Raw genomic sequence first — 14,394 nt, 5'->3', positions numbered from 1 at the left:
TATAGGCCAGACCGGGTAAGAATAGCAAGTTCCCTAAAGGACATTAGTGAACCGTTTGAGTTTTTACAACAATGTGACAGCTTCATGGTCACTTTTACTGATACCAGCTTTTTATTTGCAGGTTTTGAAAATTAAATTCAAATTCTCAAACTGCCGTGGCAGGATTTGAAATTACAGTCTCTGGATTACTAGCCCAGTAACATAACCGTTACGCTGCCGTATCCCTCCACATAAATATTGGCCAGGACACTGGAAGAACGCCCCAACTGGTCAAATAGTGCACTTGGATCTTTTAAGTCCATCTGAGAGGACAGACAGGGCTTCGGTTTAACATCTCATCTGCGCAGACTTTGGTCCCACTGTTAAATATGTGGCACCATTTTTTTAGGTGTCCCAGATGGATGCCTAAAACAGGTGTTAGGCTTCTTGCATGTATGTTAATGAGGGGCCTAATGCCTGTTTTAGTACCCCTTCCCAAAATTGGGCTGCCCTGACGTAGCCGGTGCCGGGCCTGCACTGTTCAGGATAACCAGGTCCACATGCGGCCTAACCAGCAGTCTTTAAAGGGGCAGCTGGAAGCTGCCACCAAAAGGGTAAGTTTCTTAAAAATGTTTTCCTGAATGTGGAGCCAGGAGGAGCACAGCAGTCCCAGCTCCATAGCAGTCCTGAAGACTGTTGCTGACCCCTGCTCTGCTCCCTCCTGATCACCTCTCCCTCTCCGAGGACCTACCTGCCAATGTTGCAGCTTCCGGAAATTGTTGTCTGCTTCATTGGCGAGCTGCCTAGGGACAAGTAGCAGGCTTCTACAGCTTACCGCTCTAATTTAAATGAGGTCCGAGACACAATTTTCATCAGGCCTTGGGCCTACCTGTTCAGGCGCAGGTCGGCCCTATCCAATTTCTACCTCCTGGTGTTTCCTGCATCCTCTCCTGCCCAAAAATCTGCTTCCACTCAGATTGCCCCTCACGTGTGTTCATAAATGGCTTCCAGCTCTCATTCAATTGACATATTGTGCCACATTTTCTGAAGTGCACTCTGATGATGAGGAGCCTGACTGGCCACCATATTATATCAAAAGATTTACATTGCAACTGTAGCATCAGATCAAAGCAGTTTTCAGCGATACTGCAGTTATAGTGTAGATGCAGCCTGAATCTGGAATTAGGGACTGATCGGACACCAGAATCAAGTAGAGTGAGACTCCCTGTAGGAGTCAGTCCCACTCTGCTTTGTTTTGTAGTTAGTTTGGGTCTTCACACCTGATTTACATTCACAAGTTTAATGTTAGTGCAGAGCTAAAACTGCTTCGCACAGATGGTAAGTTTGCATTGAGAACGCACAATAAACATCACCCTACACAGTATTTATACAATTTAGAAGGTATATTTAAAAGTGTAAACAAATCAGTGCAGACATTTCACAGCTCTGCTGAAACAGACCGAGTGTGCTGGTTTTACACATGTTCGCACACTGTGAGATAGAAATCCGTCTGAAATAAAAAGCTAGTATCAGTAACGGTGACAATAAAACTAGCAGATTGTCATAAAAACCCATCTGGTTTACTAATGTCCTTTAGGGAAGGAAACCTGCCGTCCTTACCCAGTCTGGTCTATATGTGACTCCAGACCCGCAACAATGTGTTTGATTCTTAACAGCCCTCTGAAATGGCCTAGCAAGCCACTCAGTTGTACAATCCTGCTACATAAAGTCATAATAAGAATAAAACCAGATGGACCACCTGGCATCGGCCCACTAGGCACCGGACATGACAAAGGCAAAGGCAAATCAAGCCCAGTCAGCCCTGCAAAGTCCTCCTCACTAACATCTGGGGACTTATGCAAAAATTGCGAGGGTTGCCCCACAGACTAGTCAAGCAACAGCCTGACATAGCCATGTTCACAGAATCATACCTTTCAGCCAATGTTCCAGACTCCTCCATCACCATCCCTGGGTATGTCTTGTCCCACCGGCAGGACAGACCCACCAGAGGTGGCAGCACAGTGATATACAGTCAGGAGGGAGTGGCCCTGGGAGTCCTCAACCTTGACTCCGGACAACATGAAGCCTCATGGCATCAGGTCAAACACGGGCAAGGAAACCTCCTGCTGATTACCACCTACCGCCCTCCCTCAGCTGATGAATCAGTACTCCTCCATGTTGAACATCACTTGGAGGAAGCACTGAGGGTAGCAAGGGCACAGAATGTACTCTGGGTGGGGGACTTCAATGTCCATCACCAAGAGTGGCTCGGTAGCACCACTACTGACTGAGCTGGCCGAGTCCTGAAGGACATAGCTGCCAGACTGGGCCTACGGCAGGTGGTGAGAGAACCAGAATGAGCGAAAAACCTACTTGACATCGTCCTCACCAATCTACCTGTCGCAGATGCATCCGTCCATGACAGTATTGGTAGGAGTGACCACTGCACAGTCCTTGTGGAGACGAAGTCCCATCTTTATATTAAGGACATCGTCCATCATGTGTGTGGCACTCCCACCATGCTAAATGGGATAGGTTCAGAACAGATCTAGCAGCTCAAAACTGGGTATCCATGATGCGCTGTGGGCCATCAGCAGCAGCAGAATTGTATTCCACCACAATCTGTAACCTCATGGCCCGGCACATCCCTCACTCTATCATTACCAACAGGCCAGGGGATCAACCCTGGTTCAATGACAAGTGTAGAAGAGCATGCCAGGAGCAGCACCAGGTGTATCTGAAAATGAGGTGCCAACCTGGTGAAGCTACAACTCAGGACTACATGCATGCTAAACAGCAGAAGCAACATGCTATAGACAGAGCGAAGCGATTCCACAACCAATGGACCAGGTAAAAACTCTGCAGTCCTGCCACATCCAGTCATGAATGGTGGTGGACAATTAAACAACTAACGGGAGGAGGAGGCTCCGAGAACATCCCGATCCTCAATGATGGCGGAGTCCAGCACGTGAGTGCAAAAGACAAGGCTGAAGCATTTGCCACTATCTTCAGCCAGAAGTGCCGAGTGGATGATCCATCTCGGCCTCCTCCCGAGATCCCCAACATCACAGAAACCAGTCTTCAGCCAATTCGATTCACTCCACGTGATATCAAGAAACGGCTGAGTGCACTGGATACAGCAAAGGCTATGGGCCCCAACAACATCCCGGCTGTGGTGCTGAAGACTTGTGCTCCAGAACTAGCCGTGCCTCTAGCCAAGCTGTTCCAGTACAGCTACAACACTGGCATCTACCCAACAAAGTGGAAAATTGCCCAGGTATATCTTGTCCACAAAAAGCACAACAAATCCAATCTGGCCAATTACCGCCCCATCAGTCTACTCTTAATCATCAGCAAAGTGATGGAAGGTGTTGTCGACAGTGCTATCAAGTGGCACTCACACACCAATAACCTGCTCACCGATGCTCAGTTTAGGTTCTGCCAGGACCACTCAGCTCCAGACCTCATTACAGCCTTGATCCAAACATGGACAAAAGAGCTGAATTCCAGAGGTGAGGTGAGAGTGACTGCCCTTGACATCAAGGTGGCATTTGACCGAGTGTGGTAGCAAGGAGCTGCAGTAAAATTGAAGTCAATGGGAATCAGGGAGAAAACTGTCCAGTGGCTGGAGTCATACCGAGCACAAAGGAAGATGGATGGTAGTGGTTGTTGGAGGCCTATCATCTCAGCCCCAGGACATCACTGCAGGAGTGTCCTCAGGGCAGTGTCCAAGGCCCAACCATCTTCAGCTGCTTCGTGACCTTCCCTCCATCATAAGGTCAGAAATGGGGATGCTTGCTGATGATTGCAGAGTGTTTGGTTCCATTTGCAACCCTTCAGATAACGAAGCCATCCGTGCCTGCATGCAGCAAGACCTGAACAACATCCAGGCTTGAGCTGATAAGTGGCAAGTAACATTCGCGCCAGATAAGTGCCAGGTAATGACCATGTTCAAGAAGAGAGTCCAATCACCTTCCCATGACGTTCAACAGCATTACGATCACCGAATTCCCCACCATCAACATCCTGGGGGTCACCATTGACCAGAAACTTGACTGGACCAGCCATATAAATACTGTGGCTACAAGAGCTGGTCAGAGGCTGGGTATTCTGTGGTGAGTGACTCACCTCCTGACTCCCCAAAGCCTTTCCACCATCTACAAGGCACAAGTCAGGAGTGTGATGGAATACTCTCCAGTTGCCTGGATGAGTGTAGCTCCAACAACACTCAAGAAGCTTGACACCATCCAGGACAAAGCAGCCCGCTTGATTGGCACCCCATCCACCACCTTAACATTCACTCCCTCCACCACTGGCGCACCATGGCCGCAGTGTGTACCATCTACAAGATGCACTGCAGCAACTTGCCAAGGCTTCTTCGACAGCACCTCCCAAACCCGCGACCTAGAAGGACAAGGGCAGCAGGCGCATGGGAACACTATCACCTGCACGTTCCCCTCCAAGTAACACACCACCCTGGCTTGAAAATATATCACCGTTCCTTCATTGTCGCTGGGTCAAAATCCTGGAACTCCCTTCCTAACAGCACTGAGGGAATATCTTCACCACACGGACTGCAGCACTTCAAGAAGGCGGCTCACCACCACCTTCTCAAGGGCAATTTGGGATGGGCAATAAATGCTGGCCTTGCCAGCGACATCCATATCCCATGAATGAAAAAAAACACTTTGAATTAGAAATCCGTCTCGAATGGTAGCGCAAAATGAACGATAGCAAATGGACAGCCCATTCCATTCCTCAGTGGAGACGAAAATCGGGCAAGATGGAATGTCGATTTGCCATCTCGCGCTTTGCACTACCACCCACAACAAACCTCTACCCGTCTCTGAGCAGCAGTAAGGGTCACACATAGCAGAAAAGGTGAACAGCTAAATACTACAATCTCTGGCCCCGATATTTACTTGGAGCCAGCAAGAGAGTGGGAGGGAGGACTTTCGGACGGGAAGCCTGGAACCCGACGAACCCGGACGGGCTTCCCGCACGCCCTGATGATTTTAACGGGAGGTCGTCTTTCAAAATTTTTCAACAGGTTTCACACCAGACGGCCAGCCAGATTGACTGGAAAGCAGCTGGACAGAGATTGGGACCTTCGTGGTTTGGATCGGGGCTGGGCGGGGGGGGGTGGCGGGGAGTCGGACATTGCAGGGGGGAAGTCGGACATCGCGGTGGGGGGGAGTTGGATATTGTGGGGGGTTGGGATGAATCATATATCGTGGTGGAGGGGGGGGGGTCGGCTGATCGTGGGGGTCCGATCGCATGGAGGTAAGCTTGGGGGGCCGGAGAAAAGCTCTCCTGTTCCTCCAGGCCCATAAGCAGTTCAATAAAAGCACCTACCTCAAGGATCAGGCCCGTCTCGCCTCCTTTTACCTGCCGGGATTCCCGCGGCCTGAGAAACCTGTCCTGCATGCGCTAAAAATAAAAATTGAGTTTAAATGGAGACACGCAGCCTCCTTAAACGATTTTAGTGACCAACCTGCCCCTCCAACCGGCCTCCGTTAAAACCGGAAGTGGGGGGATTCGAGTCGCGTTTGAGAATTTTAAGATTTTCACCTTCCCACCCGCTCCCTGGAGGTTATAACGCCCCCCACACCACCCTATGTTTTTCAGGTTTCTTGAATGTTGTTCATTAAATGTCAAGTGTTCATCAAACTGGCACTTCAAACTAAGCCTCAATCTTAGAGCAGCATTTACTTTGACCTCATAACTATCCTCTAGCTTTGAGCTTCCAAAAGCACTGACTTCTACAGGTCATTTTCTTTGCAGCTTTGTGGAAAATATTCTTTACATTACTGAGAAGCCAATGTGAAGGGCCAAAGCCCATTGTGCAGGACGTTATCATAGTTGAGAGACAGAGGACTTCTTAAATTAAGTAGTAGTACAGGAGACACCACGCTGAAGTTATAAAAGCTTGTACATTGTTGGAGGAACGGTACACTGAGGATGGAGAGGACTTCCACAGGTTTGAGGACCTGAGAAAGAATGGCCTCGATATTAACCCCCTCAGGATGGGGGGTTAAAAATGAAAAAAATGGGTAACGAGACCCCAACCCGCCGCGTACTTGCCCGTTGCCTTTTTTTACGGCGATGGGTTTCGTTGCATCTGAGTGTCCCACCATGAAGAGGCAGAACACTATGTAAATCGGGCTCCCACAATGCAGGGGTCGGGGAACCCGGCAGCGAATGGGAGGCGGGAGCTTCCGGCTCCACAAGGTAAGTGCCTTTTCCAGCACTCCTTGTGCACCATGAAGAGCAAGAGCGCTTCCCCCAGCCCTTCAACGAAACCTTTGGCCTCCCCTCTGCCAATCATGGCCTCTCCCTCTCCCCTGCCGTGATCGCCAACCACCCCCCCACCTCCAGCTCCAATGGCCTCTCTCTTTCCGTCCAGCCAATCACAGCTGATCCAACCCCCCTCCTCCCTCAAGTCATGATTGCCAACCTTCCCCCCATCCTCCGATCACCGACCCCCCCCCAAGCCCCAATCGCCAACACCCCATGCACCAATCGCCAAGCCCCCATCCTCTGATCGCCAACACCCCCATCCCCCGATCGCCGACCCCTCCAAGCCCTGATCGCCGACCCCCCCATCCTCCGATTGCCGACCCCCCAATCCTCCGATCGCCGACCCCCCATCCTCCGATCGCCGACCCCCCAATCCTCCGATCGCCGACCCCCCATCCTCCGATCGCCAACACCCCCATCCTCCGATCGCCGACCCCCCCATCCTCCGATCGCCGACCCCCCCATCCTCCGATCGCCGACCCCCCATCCTCCGATCGCCGACCCCCCCATCCTCCGATCGCCGACCCCCCAATCCTCCGATCGCCGACCCCCCATCCTCCGATCGCCGACCCCCCATCCTCCGATCGCCGACCCCCCCATCCTCTGATCGCCGACCCCCCAATCCTCCGATCGCCGACCCCCCAATCCTCCGATCGCCGACCCCCCATCCTCCGATCGCCGACCCCCCCAAGCCCCAATCGCCAACACCCCATGCACCGGTTGCCAAGCCCCCATCCTCTGATCGCCAACACCCCCATGCTCCGATCGCCGACCCCCCATCCTCCGATTGCCGACCCCCCAATCCTCCGATCGCCGACCCCCACAAGCCTCGATCGCCGACCCCTCCAAGCCCCGATCACCAAACACCCCAAGTCCCGATTGCCAAACACCCCAAGTCCCAATCGCCGACCTCTCCAAGCCCCGATCGCCAACTCCCCCAGGCCCCGATCGTCGACCATTGCCCCGCCTGATTGCCGGGGACCATCCCCAAGGACTCATGCCAATGGTTTCCCACCCGGCAACCGGCCAGGCTGCCAATCTGGCCGGCTGCCGGGAGGGAAACGGAATAAAAGAATAATGAAGTCCTGCCGTTAAATTCGACAGGATGTCCGCGTCCCCGGTCCTGCTAGGTTCTTCGGCAATTTCCGGCTTCCCCCGCACCCTCCTTGCCCCCTGTAAATATCAGGGCCAATGGGTGCCAATACAATGAGTCTTGTACTCAACACAATGAAGATAGAAGCAGGAGGAACAGTGTATTTGATGAACAAGAGAGGGAAGTTCAGAGGAGTATTGATGATAGAAGCATGAATAAAACTGAGGGGGAGGAAAGTAGATCTGATAGAGAGAAAGGTCAGAGGCAAGAGAAGGATGACTGTGGTTTTTATTGATACCTAGCCCAGGAATATTAGAGAGAGACTAGAAGAGGCTCCCCAGATATTGGATGGATTTGGACTTTAACAGAAGGTGAGGGAAAGCAAGGAGGGAACCAAGCTTCTTGGAGATGCTTAGGAAGGGCAACTTCTAAATTTACTTAATTTTTATGTTTTGACAATAGTCCTATAATGATCAATATAAAAGAGAGAATGTTAAAGGATAAAGTTTACTTCCATTCAATGTTATTAGGCCCGATAAAACATGAAAGATTTTTCATCGTTCTTTTACAAATTAGGAATAAAGAGCAGTAACACAGAGACAAATCATGTAGGTTACTGACTATAAAGACTGGGCGAAGATTTTCTCTAATATAAAAACAGAAAATGCTGGAGAAGTTCAGCAAGTCAGGCAGCATCTGTGGAGAAAGAAACAGAGTTAACGTTTCAGGTCGATGACCTTTCGTCAGAACAGGAAGATGTTAAAAGAGTTAAAGTTTTTGAGCAAGTACAGAGCCAGGGAAAGGGGGGAGGGAGGGGGAGAAGGAGAGGAGGAAAGAACAAAAGGGAAGGTCAGTGATAGGGTAGAGGGCAAGAGTGATTAAATGACAAAAGGGATGATGGTGCAAGGCAAGGAAAGTGGTGGTGGAACAGGTAAAGAAACAAAAGATTGACCAGGAGTAGCTGTAAATGGCAGCAGCAGAACCATTACCAGCACTAGTGCCCCGAAAAGATGGGAGCAGTGGTTATGATCTGAAGTTATTGAAATCAATGTTGAGTCCGGAAGGTTCTCCGGAACGGAAGGTTGATTTCCAGCATCCGCAGTATTTTGCTGAAAATTTTCTCTATGCGGTTTTGTCAAAAAAAATCATAATTATATTTACAAAGGAAATCTCCCCGCACTGTTGATTGAAATGAATATTTGGTCCAATTATTTTAAGAAAAATATACACATGAAAAACACTCGAACTAATTCTAGGTTATGTTCTGCAGGGATCATAAAAGCAAATTCCTTCAAGTGCTGTATAAAAATTAAATCTTATACATTCTAAATTTACGAACAATTTGTGATACATTATTAAACACACTGATCTAAACATAAACATGATGCCAACTGATGGTTTTAGTTAAAGATGAAAAATAATTGATGCTTTTAAAATTGCTGCCTATAATTTTGCAAAGGTTTTGTTAAACTCTTCCTGTAATGATGCCTGTTTATTTAAAACGTGGGATAGCGCACGCTTTCTTTAAATGGCCAGTCTAACAAAGAGTACCCTCAGTCGATGGAGGAACTAATTACCAGTTAAAGTGCCCATCAAGTGAACTGAATAACAGGGAGTTGTCTAATCATGCTGATGAGGTATTGCGTCCTTCATTAGTTACGAAAAGTGCCAAATCATTGAGGTGGACAGAAAAAGAGTCCCTGCAGTTACAAGAAGTCTGGTGCTTTGATATATTTAATGAATGTAACTTTGCTGTGGACCTGCTGTACATTCAGGTTAAAGTCAATTAAAATTATCTCTGGAAATTGAATTCATTTTGTAGAGATGTAACATTCAGGGATACACCATTTGATTCTGACTACAAAATAGCTTCTCCCTTTCACTTACCCATGAAATGTGTATCTGCATAGTAATTGTATGTAGAACTGGGTTCAAATAAAATTGAACACAAATCACTCTTTTAATAAGATCACTCAGCAGGACATGTTCCAACTTGTTCACATCTGCAGCCATGAGTTTACCAAATGAATGATGGGATTACCTCTAAGACAAAGTTCCATCTGGTGGATGCATGTGGAATTATATGATCACAACAACAACAAACTGCATTTATGTAGCGCCTTTAATGTAGTAAAATGTCCTAAGGCACTTCACAGGACCGTTATCAAAAAAAAATTGACACCAAGCCATAGAAGGAGATATTAGGATTGATGACCAAAAACTTTGCTGAAGAGAGGTTTTAAGGAGCATCTTAAAGGAGGAAAGAGAGGTGGAGAGGCGGAGAGGTTTAGGGAGGGAATTCCAGAGCTTAGAGCCCAGGTAGCTGAAGGCACGGCCGCCAATGGTGGAGCGATGAAAATCGGAAATGGGCAAGAGGCCAGAGTTGAAGGAGTGCAGAGATCTCGGAGGGTTGTAGGGCTGGGAAAGGTTATGGAATTAGAGAGGGGCGAGGCCATGGAGGGTTTAGAAAACAAGAATGGGGATTTTAAAATCGAGGCATTGCCAGACCAGGAGCCAATGTAGGTCAGCGAGAACAGGGGTGATGGGTGAATGGGACTTGGTGCAAGTTAGGAAAAGGGCAGCAGAGTTTTGGATGAGCTCAAGTTTACTGAGAGTGCAAGGTGAGAGGCCGACCAAGAGAGCGATGGAATAGTCGAGTCTAAAGGTAAGAAAGGCATGGACGAGGATTTCAGCAGCTGATGAGCTGAGGCAGGGGCGGAGACTGCCGATGTTACGGACGTGGAAGTAGGCAGTCGGTTGGCGGGGTGGGGACAGAAGACAATGGCTTCGGTCTTCCCAATATATAATTGGAGGAAATTTCTGCTCATCCATACAAAAGTCGGACAACCGGCGTGACAAATCAGAGGCAATGGAGGGGTCAAGAGAGGTGGTGATGAGGTAGAGCTGGGTGTCATCAGTGTACATGTGGAACCTGACGTGTTTTCAGACGATGTCGTCGGGAGGCAACATGTAAATGAGATGATAAACGGTGCGGGAGTGGGAAGAGAAGACATTGCAGGTGATTCTGTGGCTATGACTGGATCACCTTAAACACTAAAGCAGTGACTCTTCCAGATAAAGGGAAAAGGCTGTTTTCCAGGTGTACACTGCAAAAAGTGAGCTTATCCCTTGTTTATATTTCAACAACAACAACTTGGATTTATAGAGCACCTTTAATGCAGAAAAACATCCCAAGGTACTTCACAGAGGTGTGAGGACAAACAGATGCCGAGCCAAAGAAGGAGATATTAAGCGGGGTGAGCAAAAGCTTGTCAAAGTAATGAGTTTTAAGGAGGGTGTTAAAGGAGGAGAGAGAGGTCTGAAGACAGAGAGATTTAGGGAGGGAAATCCAGATTTTAGGGACCAGATGGCTGAATTCAGGACCGCCAATGCTGGGGTGATAGGGGGAGAGAAGCACGAGGCCAGAGTCAGAGGAATGCAAAATATAGTGAGGGGGGGGGTGTGGGGGATGGGGCAGGGGAGAGTTGGAGGAGGTTTCCAAGATAGGCAGGAGTGGGATTATAGAGGAATTTAAGCAATAGGGTGATCGGGTGATAATTTAAAGATTGAGGCTTTTGGGGGATTGGGGACCAACATCGTTTAGCAAGGATGTGGGTGATAGCACTAGATAGGATACAAGCAGTAGAGTTTTGAAGTTTATGAAGGGTGGAGGTTGGGTGTCTGAGCAAGACAGTTGGTCAGACCCCATCTTGTGTACTGCATTCAGCTTTGGGCATCGCACCTCAGGAAAGACGTATTGGCCTTGGTGGGGTTGGGGGGGGGGTGGTGGTGGCAGGTACGGTACAGATTCACCAGAATGATACCAGGGTTAAATTATGGGGACAAGTTGCATAAACTTGGCTTGTATTTGCTTGAGTTTAGAAGGCGATCTAATCGAGGTCTTTAAAATAATAAAAGGATTTGATGAGGTAGATACAGAGAAACTTTCCCCTAGTAAGGGAATCCAGGATAAGGAGGCACAATCTTAAAATTAGAGCTAAGTCATTTAGAAGTGAAATCAGGAAGTGTTTTTTCACACAAAGGGTAGTGGAAATCTGGAACTCTCTCCCCCAGAAGCCTGTGGATGCTGGGTCAATTGAAATTTTCAAGACTGAGATTGATAGAATTTTCTTTCGGTAAGGGTACCACGGGATAGGGAGCGAGAGCAGATATATGGAGTTGAGGTACAAATCTGATCTGATTGAATGGTGGATCACGCTGGAGGGGCTGAAGCAATTTTTGTTCATTGACTGAATCCTTCGGTTGGATTTTTCCTTAAATCCACTTAAAGACATTGCTTATCATTAATAATAGACCATAAAATCGAATTTCATTAGCTTTCTCACTATTTCAATGGCCCCTCTCTTTTCCATTGAGATTTTTCAATATTGTATTAAGATGAAAGTAGCATCATATGCCAGGTCAGTGGGTGCTACCCAATTGTTGGCACAGACCTGAAAATATATTACATCACTGAACAAGAACTGCAGCATTGAAATTAAAAGAAAATACAGTCAATTGCAAATCAATCCCATCGAATAAATTTTTGTGTAGACACAAACTGACCCAAAATGAGTAATTTTGAAATTAATTCACAAACCAGTTCAGATTCCACATTGACATTGTAAGATCTGGTTTAAAAACAGTACTGTGCCTGTATAAAAATGCAAACTAGCCCCATAATTTTCTTTAATCCTAAAACTACTTCAGAAAATAAACTGCTTCAGAAAGTAAACCTAACTTAAAAATTAAACTCAGCCTCTTAATTAACAATAATTACTGAGATGCAGCAAAGTTAAGTGACTTTGTTTTCTTTATGATTACAGCTGACGGTCACTGTTATGGGTGTAGCTGTTAGTTAAAACCACAGGCTCCAGTCTGATTGCAGGCCAGGGTTTTATTCACATCCTACGACTAGCTGCACGTAGCGCACTTAAACAAGTGCATTGTTCTCTCTCCACCATTACACCGAGGAGGAGGTAAAGTTCTCCCTTAGGGTTGTTACTTTGAGACGTACCATAAAGTATGGCGAAAAGAATCGGCATCAGCTTTTGTGATCTGTGAATCAGGTTTGTACAAGTGAATCAGGTTTGTACAAGGCAAGTGACCCTTTGCTCTGGTCTGCCCAAGGCAAAAGATATGTATTTGATTATTAGGCTGGTGTAATATTCGCACTTTTTAACTACTTTTAAGAAAACTGAGTACCAATTGACCAAGGATGACGAGGAAACCAAACACGTCTCAAGGCATACATTGGAAATCGCAAAAGTACAAAAGAGTAAGGACTCATTTCAAAAGGCTGTGTGCTCATGAAATGTTTACACAGGATAGGTAAGGAGCCAGCAACAAATGGCCCATCTTTAGGCAGTCAAGGATAGTGACCTCAACAGAAGGACACCGGTAGCCAAAGATTTTATATTCCCTGGTCCAAGTAATTTTCAGTGCTTAAGAAAAAGCATATTGCTTGAACTGTTGAATACATCAATGTACTCTTCTCAAAAGCAGTGTAGTCAAAGCATACTTTGGGTGCATAACATACTCATCTGATTGTAAATGCAAGCTCTCAAAAATAAAGTAAAGGAAATAATATTTTCTCACCTTTTTCCACCAAAGTGTCTTGTGCCACACAGCGTCTCTGACTGGAAGGGTGGGTTCATGCAATCACCATTACAGTACCTGGCATCAACACAGGAGAACTTACCAAACACAGAGGAGATAGAACTTCGACTGGTTGAAGATGATCTGGAGAGACCATTGAGTGATTGCAGGTGTCTTCATCCTGAGGTCCAAGTGGAGGCAATGGGAAGGACAAAGAACAGTGCTTTCATTTTTAAACAGAGAGTGGGGAGAATCAGCACTACACAGATCCATGGCAGCCATGAGGAGGTGTCTATCGTCACTTACCTAAGCAGGGTCGTTCAGATCCAGTAGGTTGGAACTGATAAAAGCCTATCCTTGATATCACACAGATATGGCTGCATTTAATGGAAGGCAGGGAGCATCCCATCATGGCCATTTGAAGCACATCTCACCGTGACACCCCACCATCAGGGAGTTTTGCTGACATCACCTGACCTGTTTGAACAATCTAAAGGTTCACAGTTAGACAAGCCCCTTCTATCAGTGATAGGGCTCACAGACAGGGAGCTTGTAGACTTTTCCCCTGAGTTACGGGCTTCTTCTGAGAGTTCTGAACTTGTGCGCCCTCATCTCCTATTCATCCTGCTCCTCATCTGACAGGATGTTGGCAGCCACAAGATCCAGGTTGCCCTGCTTTTGCCAAGTTGCACAAAAATTTGTACTGTCAGTGCTAACTCTTGAACTCAATTTATTGCTGACAGCTCTTAATTGTGCACAAACATGGTCTGCTTTAATGAGGCCAAACTCTCAGTTAATGAGCTAATTGATATTTTGCTGATAGATTCGCTAACCTATTCTGATGCTAAAAACTGATGTCAGAAAGTTGTAATCTTCATCCCTAACACATGAGTATATTGGACCGTTCAGAACTGCTATTCCCACATGTTGCTAAAAATCTCTCATAGCCGGAGTCTCACCTCTCACAAATTCTGTTGAGCCGAAATGCCGTGCAAAAGATCCAACAAATGGCTTGAAAGGAGACAGCGCAGAATTTCTAAAAATAAGTATTTTGTATTTTAAACCTTCAAGAATTGTTCAAGTATTGTTCAGACAGATTATTCAATTTAGTGAAAAGTTGTGAACAGCAGACCAAATCTTATGAGATGTTATTACTGGAATATTTGCATCCATATTGTGCTGGAATGGATGAGAGAGACAATAAAAGTGAACGATGCAGCCAAGTGCTTTGATCAGTTTTCTGACTCTCTTCCATCACGAAACAGATTATGATGCGGCTTCTAAGACACAGCAGTTGAGCTCACTCTAAGGATTTTGGTTTCTACTCCAGCAAAATGCCTGCTCTCAGCTAATATGGCCTCAGGGTTCAACAATTTATGTTCTTTTGGAGTATAAAAGCAAATTAGCTTTGATGTGAAACAATA

General features: G+C 46.9%; 1 long non-coding RNA gene across 1 annotated transcript in view; it reads right to left on the bottom strand.

Annotated features, from left to right (window-relative positions):
* The window catches only part of LOC137344678 (uncharacterized), a 62,079-nt gene extending 48,928 nt beyond the window's left edge, over positions 1-13,151 (bottom strand). The window contains exon 1 of the long non-coding RNA XR_010968431.1: positions 13,074-13,151. This is a non-coding gene — a long non-coding RNA (uncharacterized lncRNA). The remainder of the gene's footprint in view (positions 1-13,073) is intronic.
* Positions 13,152-14,394: the final 1,243 nt, after the last annotated feature.

Source organism: Heptranchias perlo, chromosome 27 (genome assembly GCF_035084215.1).
Source record: "Heptranchias perlo isolate sHepPer1 chromosome 27, sHepPer1.hap1, whole genome shotgun sequence".
In the NCBI taxonomy this organism is placed as follows: domain Eukaryota; kingdom Metazoa; phylum Chordata; class Chondrichthyes; order Hexanchiformes; family Hexanchidae; genus Heptranchias; species Heptranchias perlo.
This window is presented reverse-complemented; position numbering and strand designations above follow the sequence as displayed.